This window comes from Canis lupus, chromosome 8, assembly GCF_011100685.1.
Source record: "Canis lupus familiaris isolate Mischka breed German Shepherd chromosome 8, alternate assembly UU_Cfam_GSD_1.0, whole genome shotgun sequence".
Taxonomy (NCBI): domain Eukaryota; kingdom Metazoa; phylum Chordata; class Mammalia; order Carnivora; family Canidae; genus Canis; species Canis lupus.
In genome coordinates, this window is record NC_049229.1 from 62,435,102 (window position 1) to 62,451,990 (window position 16,889).

At 58.4% G+C, this 16,889-nt stretch overlaps 1 protein-coding gene across 3 annotated transcripts in view; it reads right to left on the minus strand.

Moving 5' to 3' along the window:
• Nucleotides 1–14,997, minus strand: part of GPR68 (G protein-coupled receptor 68) — a 28,467-nt gene extending 13,470 nt beyond the window's left edge. The window contains exons 1-2 of one of the 3 annotated variants that reach the window (XM_038545564.1): nt 5,966–6,208; nt 3,238–3,298 (exon numbers count right to left, since the gene is read on the minus strand). The gene's annotated coding sequence lies outside the window, so the exon portion shown is untranslated. Of the gene's footprint in view, nt 1–3,237; nt 3,299–4,334; nt 4,458–5,965; nt 6,209–14,938 lie in introns of those variants that run through there. The other 2 variants (XM_038545565.1, XM_038545567.1) reach the window with 2 other exon arrangements.
• Between the last annotated feature and the right edge of the window lie 1,892 nt (nt 14,998–16,889).

A 16,889-nucleotide genomic window follows, 5' to 3' on the forward strand; every position in this document is an offset into this window, starting at 1 on the left:
ACAAGTGTCCAGCACCTAGTAGGTTCTTGGCATTAGTCAGGATACAGTGATTTACCCTAGAAAGAGTAAAGGGAGGGCAGGCCCTGGTGAGGTGTTTACTATGGTACGCTACCTTGTTCCCATGGCTACTCTACCAGTTTGGGGCTAGTTGGGGTAAAGACCTCGGAGGCTGCCCAAGGGCTCTAACAAGTACAAGAAGTATCTTATCATGAGCCATCTTTGACGGCAGGGACCTTCCTGACTTGTGTCTTGAAGGCCAGCCTTGGCCTTCCCCAGGCCTTCTTCGTTGGCATAGGCTTACGTCAGAGGAGCCCATGCAAGGTGCCATGTTGCTGCAGGTTCAAAGATGGCCACGTGTGAAGTCAAGGCGGCTTCAAGGACCAAGAAAAGAACCAGCAGAGAACCTCCCAGAGCGCCTGGCACCACAGCCCTGGTGGAGTCAGGGAAGAGGTGGGAACCACTTAGGATCAAGGAATGTAGTCATTGCCATTTGGGGAGCATGAGCTTAGCACTGGTATGAGCACCTTTCAGATGTTTCCTGTTTTAACTTTTGCACCCACCGTGTGAGGCACGGTTATGCCCGTCTTCTAGGTATAGGGAAATGGAGACTCAAGAGTGCTAGGAACCTGCCCGGGGTCCCCTCACTGGGAAAGAGCAGAGCTGTTTGACTCCAAAGACTCTCGACCATGGTATGAGTTTCGTGTTGCTGCTGGAGCAAGTTGCCACCAACCTAGTGTTGTAAGGACAACACAGATTTCTTGTCTTGTAGTCTAGTGGTCAGAAGTCTGACATTGGTGTCCCTGGGCTCAAATCAAAGTGTTGGCAGGTCTGCGTTCCTTCTGGAAGTTCTAGGGGAAAATCCGTTTCCTTCTTTTCTCCAGCTTCTAGAGGCTTCCAACATTCCTTGGCTTTCAGCCCCTTTCAACTCCCAAGACAGCAGTGATGGGTTGAGTCCCTGTCACGCTGTGACTCTGGCCTCTGCTTCCAGCCTCACATCTCCTCTGACTCTGATCCTGCTGCCCAACTCCACCACTTCTAAAGACCTCTGTGATCGTACCGGGTCCACCCAGATAACCCAGGACAGTCTCCTTATTTAAAGGTCAGCTGATTGGCAAGCTTGATTCTATCTGCTACTTAATTTCCCTTTGCCACATAAGGTGACATATTCACAGGCTCCGGGGAATATGACGTAGATGTCATTGGGGAGCATTACTCTGCCGACCATGCTGCCATGTGGCACTTATTAAAAACCCTATAGAGCAACCGCTTCCCAAATGTTGGTGTGAATTTCCCAGGAATCTTGTTTACGTGCAGATTGTGGCTCAGTAGGTCTGGGTGAGGCCTGAGCTTCTGCACTTCTAACAGGCCCCCAGGCCCCTGAGCCAGGCCTGTCTCTGTCTCTCCTGTAGGCCCATGTGCCCAGTACCTTGCTCCCTGAGGGTCTGGCATTAATAAGTGCTTGATAACTGGAAGTGGGGGCAGCTGGAGTGAGGGGCTGCGGGGTGGAGGAGGTAAGGAAGGAAGCAAATACCTGGGCATGGTCTCCCACCCCCACCCTGAATCCAGGACAAGGACTAACAGGAAGCAAGAAGGGAGTGCCATGGAACCAAAGCCATGTGGCCCAGTCAGTAGAGCCACCTGTGAGGGGTGGTGAGTTTTGACAGAGCTTGTGGGCAGGGGTGGGCTTGGAGCTGGGCCCCGAGAGGGGAGGACAGGCAGGATGGGCAGCAGGTGGTGGAAGTGGGAAGAAGGAGAGAAGGCCCCAGCGGCCCTTGCTCTGAGGCCCAACATGGCCCACCCATTTGCTTGCCTCTTCTCCTTAATCTTTGAGGCCAAATTCCCCCTCCGTTCAGTGCTGCCCGCAAGTCTCCCAGATGAGCTTCAGGAAACCTGCATCCAGGCCCTGCCCTGGATTTGCTGAATCAGAGTCACTCAGGGATGAGGTCCAAGAGCCTGCACTTTGAGCGACTCCTTTGGGTTTTTCTGACCCACACCAAAGTCAAAGAACCACAGCCCAAATGCCACCTCCACCACCTATCCCTCCCTGGGTTCTTTTTGTCCTTCCTTGGCCAACTTGAGACTCTGAAAGATGAGGTCTGGGCGTTTCACCGCCGTGACTGCCAGGGAGCTGGGGCCAGGGCTCCTCCTACAGACACAGGTGCCCAGTGAGCTCCAAACAATAAGCAGGTGTGGACAAGAGGAGGCGGGGGGGCTTCCATACTTTGAGTTACCACTATGTGTGAGGCGCTGTGCCTCCCAGAGCCTTGATGTTGCCTCACAGCAACCCTCAAAGGTAAATATTATTATCCTGGCTTCACCACCAAAGAGACCAAGGGTCACAGGGCTGGCTCGTGGCAGCACTGCTATTCAAGTCAAGTCTAAATTAAGTATATTTTCATAATTACCAATCCAATGCATGGGAATCTGTATGATTATCTGATCGTGTCCATCCCCCCTTCTAGACAGTAAGCCCCATGAGGAAGGAGGAGCTCAGTCTGTTTTCAGGGAGGATGTGGTATGGACCAAAATAAATGCACAACAAAAATGTGTTGAATGTTCGATTGAATAAATGAACCTAAAATCCATTCCTTTTCAGTAGCCCAGTGTGGCTGAAAGTGAAGTCAGGAGCTAATAGACTGGGGCAGACAGTCAGGCTCTGGGATAAGGCAACAGGAAGAGGGTTGGTTTTAACTCTGAGAATGTGGGTGGGTGACCATGTACGAAAACACAGTACAGTGGAAACCTACGGCTGAAGAGAGAGACTTTGGTCTCTCTGAGAAGGTCTCCACTGTCTGGGACAGCCTTCCTGCTGGAGCCAAAGCATAAACTACAGACCTGAAGGTTGCCATAGTGACTCGCCGGGGCCTGCAGCCCTCTCTGGCCTCCTGCCTCCCCACCCACGGTACTCCAACCCATCAGCTAATAACCTAATAATGTAGGAACAACAGTCACTCCAAACACCCAGGCAGCAGCAACCCTCTTGAAAAACAGATTTCTCTAGAGAACTGAGAGCTGCATAGATGCTCGTTACACTCAGCCTGGGCCACCTGCTAAATCTACTTCTCTGAATCCAAATTACCCTCCTCCTGGCTTCTCCCTCCTGTTTTAAAGACAAGAGGTTGGCAGAACTGGTGATCGAAACCTCAGAGGTTCCGGGGAAACAGACACTAGAGAAGCCACAATACAGCAAGCCTGCCCTGTCAGCCTGGAATCAGGCCCAGGGAAGGGGATACTCACCAAAACAGGCTCTGTGATAAGGCCCAAGTGAGGGATATGTCCGGATCTCTGCTGGTCTTCTCTGCAAAGTTAAATTAATTTGTCACTGCGTCACCGAGAAAAAAAAAAAAGGCAAAAGCACAAGGGAAGGCTTTCAAGTTGTGGTAGAGTCAAGATAGTTGGAAATTATTTGATAGTTTTCTCATTAAAAGAAGGGGCCCAAGTCCCCTCCTCCTGAACCATGGTGGCCTCTGTTATTACTTTATCAATAGAATAAAGTGGAAGCCACATTATGCCAGTTTCTGAGTCCAAGTCTGAAGAGACTGGAAGCTCCCACTTCCCATCACTGGGGAGAGTTGCTCTTGAAACCTGGGTGCCATGCTGTGAGGAGGCCCAAGCAGCCTCATGGAGTGGCCCCATTGAGAGGAACAAAGAACCTGGCCAACAGTTGCAGCTGATGGCTAGGATCCGGGGACTTGTCACATGAGTGTGGGATCTGGGAAGAAGATCCTCTTGCCCTAGCTGGGCCCTACTGGCAGGTGGTGCAAAGGGCAGAGACATGCCGTCCCCACCAAACCCTGCCCAGATCGCACATTCCTGAGCAAAATAGATGAGTGCTGTTTTTTTTAAGTAACTGTCTTCAAAGTGGTTGGTTAAACAGCAGTAGATAACTGGAATGCAAGTATTCTTTTGCTTCAAAATCAGGAAAGGGCTTATCACGTGCTGGATTCATTCATACTGTTATTTTAATTTCTGTAACAACTTCGCGAGATGGGTATAAATAATTTGCATTTTTTTCCATGAGCTACTAAGGCTCAGAGAGGAAAGGTGGCTTGTTTGAGACGAGTCAGCTAGGAGGGATAAAATGTGTTTTCTGCTGATTGCTATTGGACAAGTCTTCTCTCCCTACAGTGTGCACTGTACCCCAAATGGGTACGACACAAGGGTAACAACGATATTTACAGCTTATAGCTAACGTTTAGGGGGAACCGCAAGGCTCTCAAGGCAAGATCTTCACTTGCATGATCTCACAAGCCTAGGAAGCAAGCTCCAGTATCATGCCCATTTCACAGAAAGTGACACCGAGGCTCAAAAAACAGAGTAACTGATTTGCTTACAGTGATAGGTGTAATAAGAGAAAAGGCTGAGCCTTTCCTGGACCGCCCTCATCTGGCTCTGGAATGGCTCTCAGCGGCAGAGGCCCGGGTCTACTGCGCCCACACTGCTCCAGCGTGGCATCCTGCTAAGCACAAGAAGCTCACCTGTGTGCAAGGCGGGGTGGGGGTGGGGGCAAAACCAATCACAGCATCTCAGATTCGGACCATTGTCGCATCTCCTTTGTCCTCACACCGCTTCAGGTGGTGGCCGCAGCCAGTAGGTATTTCTGCACAGAGCCCTGGCCACAGGAAGCGACCTGCCTGCCCTGGGTCACACAGTCTCTGGTTCCGAGTCAGGGCTCCGTCCTCTAGCCCTCCTCCTAAACCCCAACCTCCTCCCTGTGCCATTTGGCCGCCGCATCGCTGTTCCCCAGCTCCTTCCCCCCATCCATCGCCGGCGGCCCTGCAGCGTCCCGACACCTGCCCTTCACGGAAGGCACGCGGCGCGGCTCTGGGAAAGGCAGGCCTGGCCACGCGAGTCTCTGGGCCACCTGTGCTGGCCCAGCTCCGGGAAACGAGGTGTTAGCTTCTGTGCGAGTGCGTGCACGCGCGTGTGTGCTGGTGTGTAATTACCGGGTGGCCACGGAGGCAGCGACCGCGGGCAGACACACGCTAGCCCGGAGGGGCCGGGCCCGCGGGCGCTCGGCACAGACAGCGGGCGGGCCTGGCCGCAGCCCCTAGGCCCCGCGTCCGCTGGGCGCCCCCACCCCGCGCTCGCCGGGCCCGACCCCGCGCCCGCACCAGCCCCGCCCCGCGGTCCCTCCCGCACTAGCCCCGTCCCTACCCCGCCCCCGCGTTGGCCCCGCCCCCACCCCACGCGGTCCCCGCACTAGCCCCGCCCCCGCGTTAGCCCCGCCCTCCTCCCCGCCCCGCGGTCCCTCCCGCGCTGGCCCCGCCCCCACGGTCCCTCCCGCGCTAGCCCCGCTCCTACCCGCCCCCGCGGTGGCCCCGCCCCACCCACTTGGTCCCCCTCACTAGCCCCGCCCGCCCCCTCATTAGCCCCCCCTCCTCCCGGCCCACGCGGTCCCCTCCCGCACCGGCCCCGCCCCCACGGTCCCTCCCGCGCTAGCCCCGCCCCCGCGTTAGCCCCGCCCCCGCGTTAGCCCCGCCCTCCTCCCCGCCCCGCGGACCCTCCCGCGCTGGCCCCGCCCCCCGTGTTAGCCCCGCCCTCGTCACCGCCCCCACGGTCCCTCCCGCGCTGGCCCCGCCCCCGCGTTAGCCCCGCCCCTCCTCCCCGCCCCGCGGTCCCTCCCGCGCCGGCCCCGCCCCCACGGTCCCTCCCGCGCTAGCCCCGCCCCCGCGTTAGCCCCGCCCCCGTCACCGCCCCCGCGGTCCCTCCCGCATTGGCCCCGCCTCCCCCCCCACCCCCGCGGTCCCCCCGCCCCCTCCCCGCCCCCGCGGTCCCCTCCCACCTTAGCCCCGCCCCGCGCACCTACACCTGGTTGGACCCACGGCCCGCGGCGCCGCCAGGAAGGCGCAGAAGTGGCCGCCGGTGCCGAGGCCCCAGGCCGCCGTCCGCCGGCGGAGCCCTGTGCGCTGGGGACCCCCACGGCCGTGGGGACAGGAAGAAGCCCGGCTGGGGGGGCACGTACCTGCGCGGTGGAGGGCCGGCAGCCGGTCGCAGTCACCCCACGCTTGGCCCGCGCCCCCGCCTGGGGCCGGCGCGCAGCAGGCAGGGTGGGCGCTGCGTCCTCCGGTTGCTGGCAGGGGCGGGGCGGGAGCGCCGGCGGGGCCGTTTCCTCCTCCTTGTGCCGCGATTTCCCCCATCTCCCCCACCCCCGGCCGGCACACCCAGCCCTGCCAGTCCCTGCCCTGCCCTGCCCTTCACTGACCGCAAGCCACAGGCCAGGCGCCTGCCAGGAAGAACCGCAGTCGCTCAGACCTGCCCCAGAGGCACAGCACCCCCACCCCCACCCCCACCCCCACCCCACCCCACCCCCGCCGCCACCGCGTCCCCAGCACAAGCTCCGGAGCCGCCACGTGTGGGCTCAGACTGGCCTCGGCCGCAAGAGGACGAGGGTCCCCCTCAGCCACACCCCTGGGTAGGCTGACAGGAGAGTCGGCGGAGCACCTGTCTCTGCTCCTCACCACAACCTGGGCGCCCGCGCATCTGCGGCTCGGGTGGACGCCCTGGGGGCTGCTGCCCTGGGCCTCCCTCCTCCCTGACCTCCACCTCCCCTGACCTCCGCTCCCGCCGCCCAGGAGTCTGCATTTAGGCTCCTGCGCCCAGGCTCCCTGCCCCGGTGCCTCCCAGCCTGGGTGCCCCGGGTCCCGGGTGGTGCGCACAACAGCAGGACGTCCTGCCCGGTTTGCTGAGAATTCAGGGAGGCCTGATGGCCCTCTGCGTGCCCTGCACCCCACACGCCCAGAGCAGTGACAGTAGCCAGGCTTGCCACTTGAGCACTTACTGTGTGCCAGGCACTGTGTGAAGCACTTAGTGGCACAAGGCTCATTTGATCCTCACCAATGGGTTGGGTACGTGCCGCCCATGGGGGGATGAGGCACAGAGAGACCAAGGAACAAGCCCAAGGTCACACAGGTGATAGGTGGAGGCACAGAGACTCAAACCCAGGCAGGGGAGCCCAGAGCCAGCATCCGCCCCAGGCTACCCTTAGCTGCTCCTTGTGTGCTCTGCTCTTCCGCAGCTGCCTACCTGAATTCTAGCCCCCCCCCTGCCCCCATTCAAAAGCACTCCTGTCCCTGTCCCCTGCACTCCAGCCCCAGTCTTTAGAGCCTGCTCACGCTTTCTTGGCTCCCCCCAGTCTGTACCCTGCCAGCTAGGCCCCTTCCCAGCATCTCTGCACTGTGCACTGGGGTCACTGGCACACAGCATCCCTCTGCGGGACACTCAGTCCTGGCCCAGCGCCTAGTTCGGGGGAGGGGGGGAGGAGCACCCAGCTCCTGCTTGTGCAATGAGTGTCTGGGGAGGGTTGCTGCGGGCATGTGCAGAATCTTGTGCCATGGTCACCAAGACCACTGGGCCCAGGTTAGGATGGAGGGCAGCCAGAGAGCGGGCAGCGGAGGCAGAGAGAAATGGACGTCTCACCTTCTCCTAAGCCCTCTGGGTGACTCCAGGTCACCCATGTTGTGACTCAGCCCCTCAGTGAGTCTCTGGAGGGACATGGACAGTGGGCAAGATGCCCTGGCTGGGGAGGCCGGGGAGGCGGGGGAGCAAGCACCTCCCTGCCAGCTCTTCTCAGAGGCTGCATCAGCCCCTTGCGAGGGTCCTCATTTTGAAACCCCCCCTTCTTGCAAAATCTTCACAGATGGGAGTTTTCTGGATTGACTATTCATGCCATAAAAACGCACATCTGCTTCTTAAAGATCGCTACCCTGAGACTAGTTGTTAAGAGTTTGCCTTCAAAGGCCAGGGTGCCTAGTTTGAGTCCCAGCTCTGCTACCTGCAGCAGGGAGGGTGATCTTGGGTAAGTCCCTCCACCCCTCTGTACCGAGTTCTTCATGTGCGAAATGGGGGCACGGCTTCAAAAGGTGGTTGATTTCATGACTAAATCATGCAAAGCCTTCAGCTTGACACCTAGCAGGTGTTAGGGTTCAAGGGAGGCTCGCTGTTACTGTCCCCTCTACAGACCCTCTTTATGAGTCTCTTACCGTGTCCCTAGCGCTTATGCCCGGTGTCTCTCTGAATTCGAACAAGGCGTTTTATCCTTTCCACTTTACAGATCAGGAAACTGAGGTTCGGCGTATTACCCGAGGCCACTCAATCCTGAGTGTCTGAACCAGGACCTGAATAGACTCCTAACTGAAGCTGCTTCTGACAACAATGATCCTCCTAGCTCCCCAGGAGAGAGGTGGGGTGTTGTAAAGCCTATCACCAATTGCCAAATCCAGGACCCCAGCTCCCGAGGGTACATACAGCGTATGCCGTTTAGACAGTTTATTACAAAGTGAATCCTGTCTGGGCTGCCGTGATGCACGATTCTTGGGGGGGGGGGGGGGCATACACACCGTAACTTATCAGATGGCGGCCCCCTCTCCCTGCCTTTTCTTAGCATGCGGGCTCCTTGCAGACCTCCAAACACAGATCCTTTTACAAGTGTCAATACTCTCCAATTAACATGAGCTCCGTTTGGATTCAGGCTCCACTTTTTAGAGATGAGAACAGCATGGCACCTCCCACTTGTTACTTAAAGATCCCAACTTGGCCTGTAGAATATAGGGTCGGCATCTCTGGCCGTGCTCCCCTCAAAAACATGCTCAAGGGCAGCCCGGGTGGCTCAGCGGTTTAGCACCACCTTCAGCCCAGGGCGTGATCCTAGAGACCCGGGATGGAGTCCCACGTCGGGCTCTCTGCATGGAGCCTGCTTCTCCCTCTGCCTGTGTCTCTGCCTCTCTCTCTCTCTCTCTCTCTCTGTGTGTGTGTGTCTGTCATGAATAAATAAATAAAATCTTAAAAAAAAGATGCTCGATTTAGAGAAGCAAAGAGAGGCATCGCATTGCCTACAATGTCACCTTTGGGCTAGACTTTGCTGTGTCTCTTGGTGTTACCCCATCGAGTCCTCGGCAGGGGCGGCAGGGTTCGTTCTTTTGTAAATAAAAGCGGGCATTGGCCTTGCAAACAACAAACAGCTCACTAAGTTAAAATGAAGCATGTATTGTTTTCCAGAACGTTCCTGGTCCTAGGGAATGGCAAATTATGGCCCATGCTCATGAAATGCTGATTTGAGACATGGCACTAATAACCGGCTTTCTTGCCCATAGCAATCATCTCCCACAACGGGCTGGACTCCAGAGATGCGGGCAGAATGTCTCCATACCTGGCCCAGGTGACGTTTACGTCCACTGCTGCTTTTCTAGTCTCTCATGGGTTTTTGGTCTCAGCATCTGGATTCCCCTGTGTCTGGTTAGGGAAGCACCTGCAGGTGCTCAGAAATGGCAAAAGGATGAATGAAAGAGGTGATCGCACCCGGGCCGGAAGTGTGCTGAGGACTTGTTTTTATTTTATTTTATTTATTTATTCATGAGAGACAGAGAGAGAGAGAGAGGCAGAAACACAGGCAGAGGGAGAAGCAGGCTCTGTGCAGGGAGCCTGACATGGGACTCGATCCCGGGTCTCCAGGATCACATCCTGGGCTGAAGGTGGCGTCAAACCACAAAGCCACCCGGGCTGCCCCAGCTGAGGACTTTTTATCCATCCATCCCGATCCACCCTCCACCTGCCTCCATCCTGCTGCTTGGGTGGGATCCCCGCCTCCCTCGCCCCCAGGCTGGGCCAGTGGGAAGCACCCACTGAGGTAAGAGGAGGGCAAGAGAGGGGAGGGGAAGGGGTATTTATCCCCTGCCAGAGTCCCGTCAGGTTGGCTGCCTCCCATTAGCTCCTGCGGGAGTCCTGCCCTGCCCTTCGCTCTCCTTCCTCCCGCGTGGGCAGTGCGGCTGCCCTGAGACCCCGTCCTGCACCGGTTCCCTGAACCCTGCCCACCCCTCTGCAAAGCGTCCCTGTGTTCCCTGGGCTCGGCCACCGGGCTGGGCCTCTGCTTCCCGCCAGACCCTGACCGACCCCAGTGGGCGACCGGGGGCATCTCCACTGCACATGCTAAGGGAAGACTATGCACATGGTTTAGAATGTGCACAGACGATTGACTTTAAGAAATGACTGTTTTCCCAGTTTGTTCTAATTAGCACAGCTGGCCAGCCTCAGAGGAACTCTGCCTGGATCCCCTGAATAACAAGGTCCCTGCTTCTCACTCTGCTCTGGCGCCAGCCCCTCGTGGCCCCTGCTCAGTCCCTCTGCCTCTTGCAGATTTTCCTCGGTCCCGAGCTTCCTGTCACGGTGAGCCTCCTGGTTGCTCATTTTGGAGCATACGTCTCTCCTTTTGAGAAGCGCTTGCCACTGTGGAGTCAAGCGCCTCCCTGGACAGTTTCAAGCAGCAAGAAGTTGGTTGTTCTGAGAATTATCATTTCCTGGCATCAGCTACACTCTAGCAGGCTTGGGCCTGAACTGATTAATCAGACTGACCTGAGTAACACAGGGTTGTTTCCTCTCCCACTCATACCTCGGCTCTCAGACAGAGTGTGACTAATGTGGCCACCTGAAGGCAGGAAACTCTGAGACTGGTGGGGAGGGACCACAAGCCCAGATGAAGTGTGAGCACACACATCTGGCGAGCCGGGGAAACCCTGTTGTGTGCCTGGCCAGACCGCAGACTTCTGGAGCACCCCTTCAGGCTGAGCTTGCTCAGGCTCAGGCAGTCGGGAGTTGGGGGGAACATCTGAACGTCTGGGTTCAAATCCCAAACCCATAGCTTTCTGGTTGGGAGAGCTCCGGCAAAGTTTTGCAGTCTCCCTGTGCCTGTTTTTCCTCATTTAAAAATGAGGGTACTAGTGAAGGTCTGTGTAAGAATGAAATATAAAAGTGCTCTCAAGAAACCAGAGGCCCAACCTAGCAGGTACAAAGAGAGCAGACTCTGCTGGGAAGGTACAAAAGGGGCTTGGCCGACCAAAATAGGGTGGGCCAGGCTGGGGCCGGCCTCTGCTTTGGGCCTCCTGCTTATGGATTGAATCTTGGCTGGGCCTTGGAACGTGACTTCTCGACTTGGCCTCTCCCAGGCTCTGTATCCTGGCAGGTAGACTGGAGGTGAGAGTGGTGTCAGGCCGTGTGGCCCCAAGGTTAGGAGGATGCACACGGTGGAGCCAGATTGCCCAGTGCAAATCTCAGCTCTGCTATTCTGCCGAACTATTTCATCTGTCAGTGTCTCACCTGCGCGGTGAGGCTGGTGACAGTGGCTCCCACCTACCTCAGAGTGGTGTGGAAGGTGCTCAGCACAGTGCCTGGCCCACAGTGAGTGTTCAGTAAATCTCAGTGGCCATTAATACACCTCCAGCCACAACACGCTCTGACCACCAGGACGGAACAACGGCAGCCAGAACGATGCCCATGTCCCAATCCCTGGGACCTGTGACTATGTTGCCTTTCATGGCAAAAGGGACTTGGCAGGGGCATCTGGTGGTTCAGTCCATTGAGCCTCTGGCTCTTGGTTTGGGCTCAGGTCATGGTCTCATGGGTCATGAGATCAAATCGTGTGTCTGGCTTTGCACTCAGCTTAAGGGGGGGTGGTCTGCTTGCGAGTCTCTCCCTCTGCCCCTCCCCATACTCTCAGCAGAGTATGCTTGCTCTCTCTCTCTCTCAAATAAATCAATCTTTAAAAAAATAAAAGAAAAAAGGAATGGGCCACCGGTATGGCTCTGTGGATTGGACTCCGGGTTTCGGCTCAGGTTGTGGTCTCGGGGTCCTGGGATTGAGCCCCTCGTCTGGCTCACTTCTCAGGGGGAGCCTGCTTATCCCACCCCCTGCTCTCTTTCTCTCTCTCAAATGAATAAATGGATCTTTAAAGAAAAACAACTACCAACAACAGGGATGATTCATTTAAGGATCTTGAGATGGGGAGAGAGTTCTGGATATTCCATGGGGGAAAAGACACAACCAGCAACAGTCGGCTTTGAAGATGGGAGCCAGCCACCAACCAGGAAAGGCAGCAGCCCCTAGACGCACAGAGGAAGTGAGGTGGGGTCTCCCCTGAGGCCTCCAAAGAAGCTCCACTGTGGCCGCGGCCCGAGGCCCATCCTGACCTCCAAAACCGTAAGACTAAGTTGCATTGTTCTAAGCCCCTAAGCTCATAATTGGTGCAGCGGCACCGGGGCCTCACACAGCCGCCCAGCCCCCAGCCCACACCCCACACCTGCACCCTGGAAGGAGGGCCACGCCCATCAGTCCACAGGAGCTATTAAGCATCCATGGAGTCACCATACTGCTTGGGGTGGTGACCACATAGGACCATGGCACGGACCGTCCCGGGGGCACGGGGAGCACCAGGGATTGACTATCCCAGAGCAGGAGAGCTCGGCCTGGGCTCAGTGGGTTGAAAAACTCCTCCTGGAAAAGCCAGACCCTCGAGCAGGACCGGTGGAAGGTGTAGGGTTTGCGCAGATAGGAGGAGGAGGAAGGAAAGGCATCGCCGGAGGGGGCCCAGCAGGATCAATGTCAAGGAGGTCACCCCGTTATTCACATATCTGTTCAACACTGGGGCTCCAGGCCCCGTGGCCAGGGGTGGACACCTGGATAGAGAAGTGAGTGCCCCAGACCTGGTAGCGCTTCTTAGGAACTTATGGTTGGGATGGAAGCCAATACCCATGAGGTAAAGCACGACAACCCTTAGAGCAGAAGTACAGCTGGCTGAGGAGGCACATGGTGGGGGGCTTCCTAGAGGAAGTGGCCCTTCAGGGGCTGATAAGCAGAAGGCTTGTTCTGTATCACTTAGGCTCTGTATTCAGTAGGTGCTCGCTGGCAGGAGTGCAGCCATGTATTTCTTGTTTCCCATCCAACTCTCTCTTAACCTGTTTTACTGCACTGAGGAGAAAGTCTTAGCTGGGGGTTAGTGTGTCTCTACTTCCTAATTCTCGCTAATCTCCCTAAACTAGGGAGCTGCCTCAGGTGTGCCCTGCAGGCGACAGGTGCTTATGACCTGAGTTGAAAACCAACACTGCTTGGTTTTTCTTGATTTTATTTAACTGCCTTCAGTGGCAGAGGGTGCTAATGTGCCAGCTCGGCGAGTGGGACACAATTTCCTTTTAAAAATAAGTGTAGTTAAGTGTAACAGAACCATGAGTGGGTCGGGGGCTGGGAGGTGGGGGGCTCTCCTTCCTGCCCTGGAGCTGAGCACTGGGGTCCAGCTGAAGACAAACACGGCCACACTGAGTGCCCCCCTCCGCCCCCCGTGACTTCCACATCCTCATCTGCACCCAGACACGCATCTGCAAACCCGGGTGGGCGAGCCCTGGGAGGCTGAGACTCCCCAAGAGCGTTCTCGGGGCGGGGGGGGGGGGGGTGGGGGGTCGGGGGTGCTACAGAGACAGCGCCCAGGGGTCCATCTGCATGGGCAGGAGCATGTCGCACCCCCCCCCCACTCCCTGGCCTCTCAGGTGGGAAGGACAGAAGCCTGGAGAGGGGCAGAGACCACCAGGCAGAGGGAGCGGCCCGCACAGCCTCCACCTGTGCTGCGGGCCTGAGAGGGCGGGGTGGGGTGGGGGCCATGCGGGGCAGGAGGCTCCCTGGGGGCTGTCGGGGGGTGGGGGCCAGGGGGGAGCTGGGCTCCCAGGGGGCTGTCAGGGGCAGGAGCCAAGGGAGCAGTGGGGGGAGCCGTTGTGAAGCCACGGTGCCCATGTCGGGGTCTGGACAGCAGGGACACCCCAGGGCACCCTGCGCATTGCGCCCCCGAGGGGCCACCCAGGTGCCATCAGGGCCAGAGAGGAGAGATGACAGCAGTGAGAGGACACGACTGGGGGAGGCTGCACCATGGGGCATGGATGGTGGCCTCTCCCTGCTGCCCCCACGTAGTGGACGGGGAGGGGGCCCTGGTCCCCATCCCCTCTTCAGAATAGAAGTTCTCTTTGCCCTCAGGTAGGAGCCCCAGGGGTCACTCTGGGGTATCAGGGCTTGTACCCAAGGGACCAAAAATTTGATGGACTCTGCCCGGGAGCTGTGGGGCAGTCCAGGGGGAGATCTGACCATAGTGGTCCCAAGACATTAAGTTTCAAGTTTCTGTTCCCTGACTAGAGGTTCCCCAATAATCCAAAGTAAAAATAGTCAAGAGAAACGTTATGTATGTAATAAAATGGAACTTGGATGGCTGAGTTTTTGAAAGTGACCTAGGAGGGAAAGCCATGAGCATACCCTGATAAGAGCCATGAGTGGAGGAGGATGGGTGGGGAGGGCCACCCTGCAGGAGCCGAGCTGCCAGAGAACCTGATCAAGAGGAGGCAGTCAGGGCAGCCTTCCTGGAAGAGGTGACTTCTAAACTGAAACCTGCAGGGAACCGAGGAGGCCTGGGGATCCTCCGGGGGACTGGTGTATGTGGCGCTGTGGATACAGACCGGGTCCTGCGCGTCCATGGTGGAGGCTGAAGAATTTCCCGGCAGTGCCGGGACATGTTGCTGGGGGGGGGGGGGGCGCCCCCTGGATTCTGATGATTTAGGGCAGAAGGAGAAGCAGCTACTCCTGCTGGGGTGTGATGCAAGAGCGGGGCCAGCGCCCCCATGTGGGGCTCCAGCCCGGAGGGGCCGCGCGCTGAGTGGTAGGGATGGGGGGGCGGAGCCGGGGGCGCCCCCCCCCCCCCCAGGAAGGTCTCCAGCCCGGACCTGGTCCTTGGACTCCGGTCCCCAGGGCTCTTCTCCGGGCCTCAGCGGCGGTGCCGCAGGGTCGGGCACGTCCCCGGGGACCTGGATGCTGTAGGATCTCGGCGATCGCGGCCACCGCGGGGCCCCGGGCGGGGCAGCCCCCTGGCCTGCTGCGCCCCTCAACGGCACCCTGGTGCCCCACGCTCCGGGGGGGTCCCTGGGGCCCCGGGCACCATCCCTGTGACCGCGGAACGACAGGGACCTACTTGCCCGCGCTTCTCCGCCTGCGCTCCCCCGAGGCCTTAATCCCGGACTGGATTTTGAATTTTCCGCCGCAGGAGAGGTCGGGGGGCCGGCCCGGCTGAAGGTCAGGGGTCCCCTGGGCCGCCCGCCGCCGTGTCCCCGCCCGCAAGGCCCCGCTGCCCCCGCGCACTCACCTCTCCCGGGCCGGGGCGCAGGAGGCCGGGCGGCGGCCGAGCCGAGCGGGAGCGCGGGGGCGGCGGCGGGGGCGAGCCGGAGGCCGGGATCCCGGGGGTGGGAACCGCGCAGGGGCGGGACCCGGAGCGCAGGGGTGAGGGGCGGGGGGCGTGGCGCGGGCCCTGCGCACCTGCTCCAGCTGGGCGTCTGGGAGGGGGTAGGGGTGGAGGGTGGAGGGTGGAGGGGGTGATGGTGGGGGCTCCAGGGGCGCGGGGAGGGGCGGCTTCCAGAAGCTGTGCCCCAGAGCCATTGTGCTCCTGGGGGGAGCACCGCGCGGCCCAGAGGTTCCTCTCTGCCCTTGGTTGGGGGTCCCCTGGGAGAGGGGATTGGGTGGGGGGCAGGTGGCTGGCGTTTTGCGTCTGCCCGGGCCCTGTGACCTCCCCCCTAAACTTCACCTCAGGAGGCTGGGCCAAAAAGCCAGAGCTTGGAAAGGGGAGGGCGGCTCTGAGTCCCGTCACATCCCCCGGCCCCCCACCTGCCTGACCTCCTGTTGCTCAGCGCCCCACCTTCCAGGGGCGGAGGTGATGGGCTGTCCTGGCCACTCTTGCCCTCTGCCTCCTGCAGTGGCACGAGGAGGGATGGGCGGGCGGAGAGCGGGCCCCGGGGGCAGTTTCCAGCCTCCTCCCTCACCTAGGAGCACAGTCACAGGCACCCACACTGGGGCAGGTGATCAGCGCTTCCCAGGTTCCCCCTCCTCCTTTGGTCACTTCTCAGTTGTTCTGTCTCTGCTTTGTAAACCCATCCCTGAAACGGGGTGCTTCCGGGGCTGCGCAGGGATGTGGCAAGCCAGGCGTTCTGCAGTCATCATTAAAACCTGACTTACGGGGGATCCCTGGGTGGCACAGCGGTTTAGCGCCTGCCTTTGGCCCAGGGCGCGATCCTGGAGACCTGGGATCGAGTCCCACGTCGGGCTCCCGGTGCATGGAGCCTGCTTCTCTCTCTGCCTGTGTCTCTGCCTCTCTCTCTCTCTCTCTCTCTCTCTCTCTCTCTCTGTGTGACTATCATAAATAAATAAAAATTTAAAAAAAAACCTGACTTATGGGGGGATCCCTGGGTGGCTCAGCGGTTTAGCGCCTGCCTTTGGCCCAGGGCACTATCCTGGAGTCCGGGGATCGAGTCCTACGTCGGGCTCCCAGCATGGAGCCTGCTTCTCCCTCTGCCTGCGTCTCTGCCTCTCTATCATGAATAAATAAATAAATAAATAAATAAATAAATCCTAAAAAAAAAGCCTGACTTATGTAAACCTGTGACTGATTACTGGACATTAAAAGCAAAGGCAATCAATACATAAAACTTGCCACTTCTTAATTATTTCACTGTTTCCTGTACCCTTGAGGCTATTTACACCCACTCTATGGGGTGTGTGTGTGTGTGTGCATGTGACAGGTGCTACTGCACATCCCTTCCTACCTCCCTGCTTCCTGACACCGTCGGCAGCTTGGAATCCACCTGGCAAGAGCATTTACGCCACAGAAATTGGCAAACATCATCAATCAAGGCTTGGTGTATGTTTTCTTTTTTTAAGATTTTATTTCTTTATGTGAGAGACGGAGAGAGACCACACAGCAGGCAGAGGGAGAAGCAGGCTCCCCGCTGAGCAGGGAGCCTGACCCCAGGATCATGACCTGAGCCGAAGGCAGGCTCTTAGCTGATGAGCCACCTGGGCGCCTCTGCTGTGTTTTCTTCAGTGTCTTGTATCTGGACATAAGAAAAGACGGAGAAAGCATTAAGAGTGGATTAAGGGATCCCTGGGTGGCTCGGCGTTTTGGCACCCGCCTTTGGCCCAGGGCACGATCCTGGAGTCCCGGGATCGAGTCCTGCGTCGGGCTCCCGGCATGGAGCCTGCTTCTCCCTCTGCCTGCGTCTCTGCCTCTCTCTCTCTCTCTCTCTCTCTCTCTATCATGAATAAAT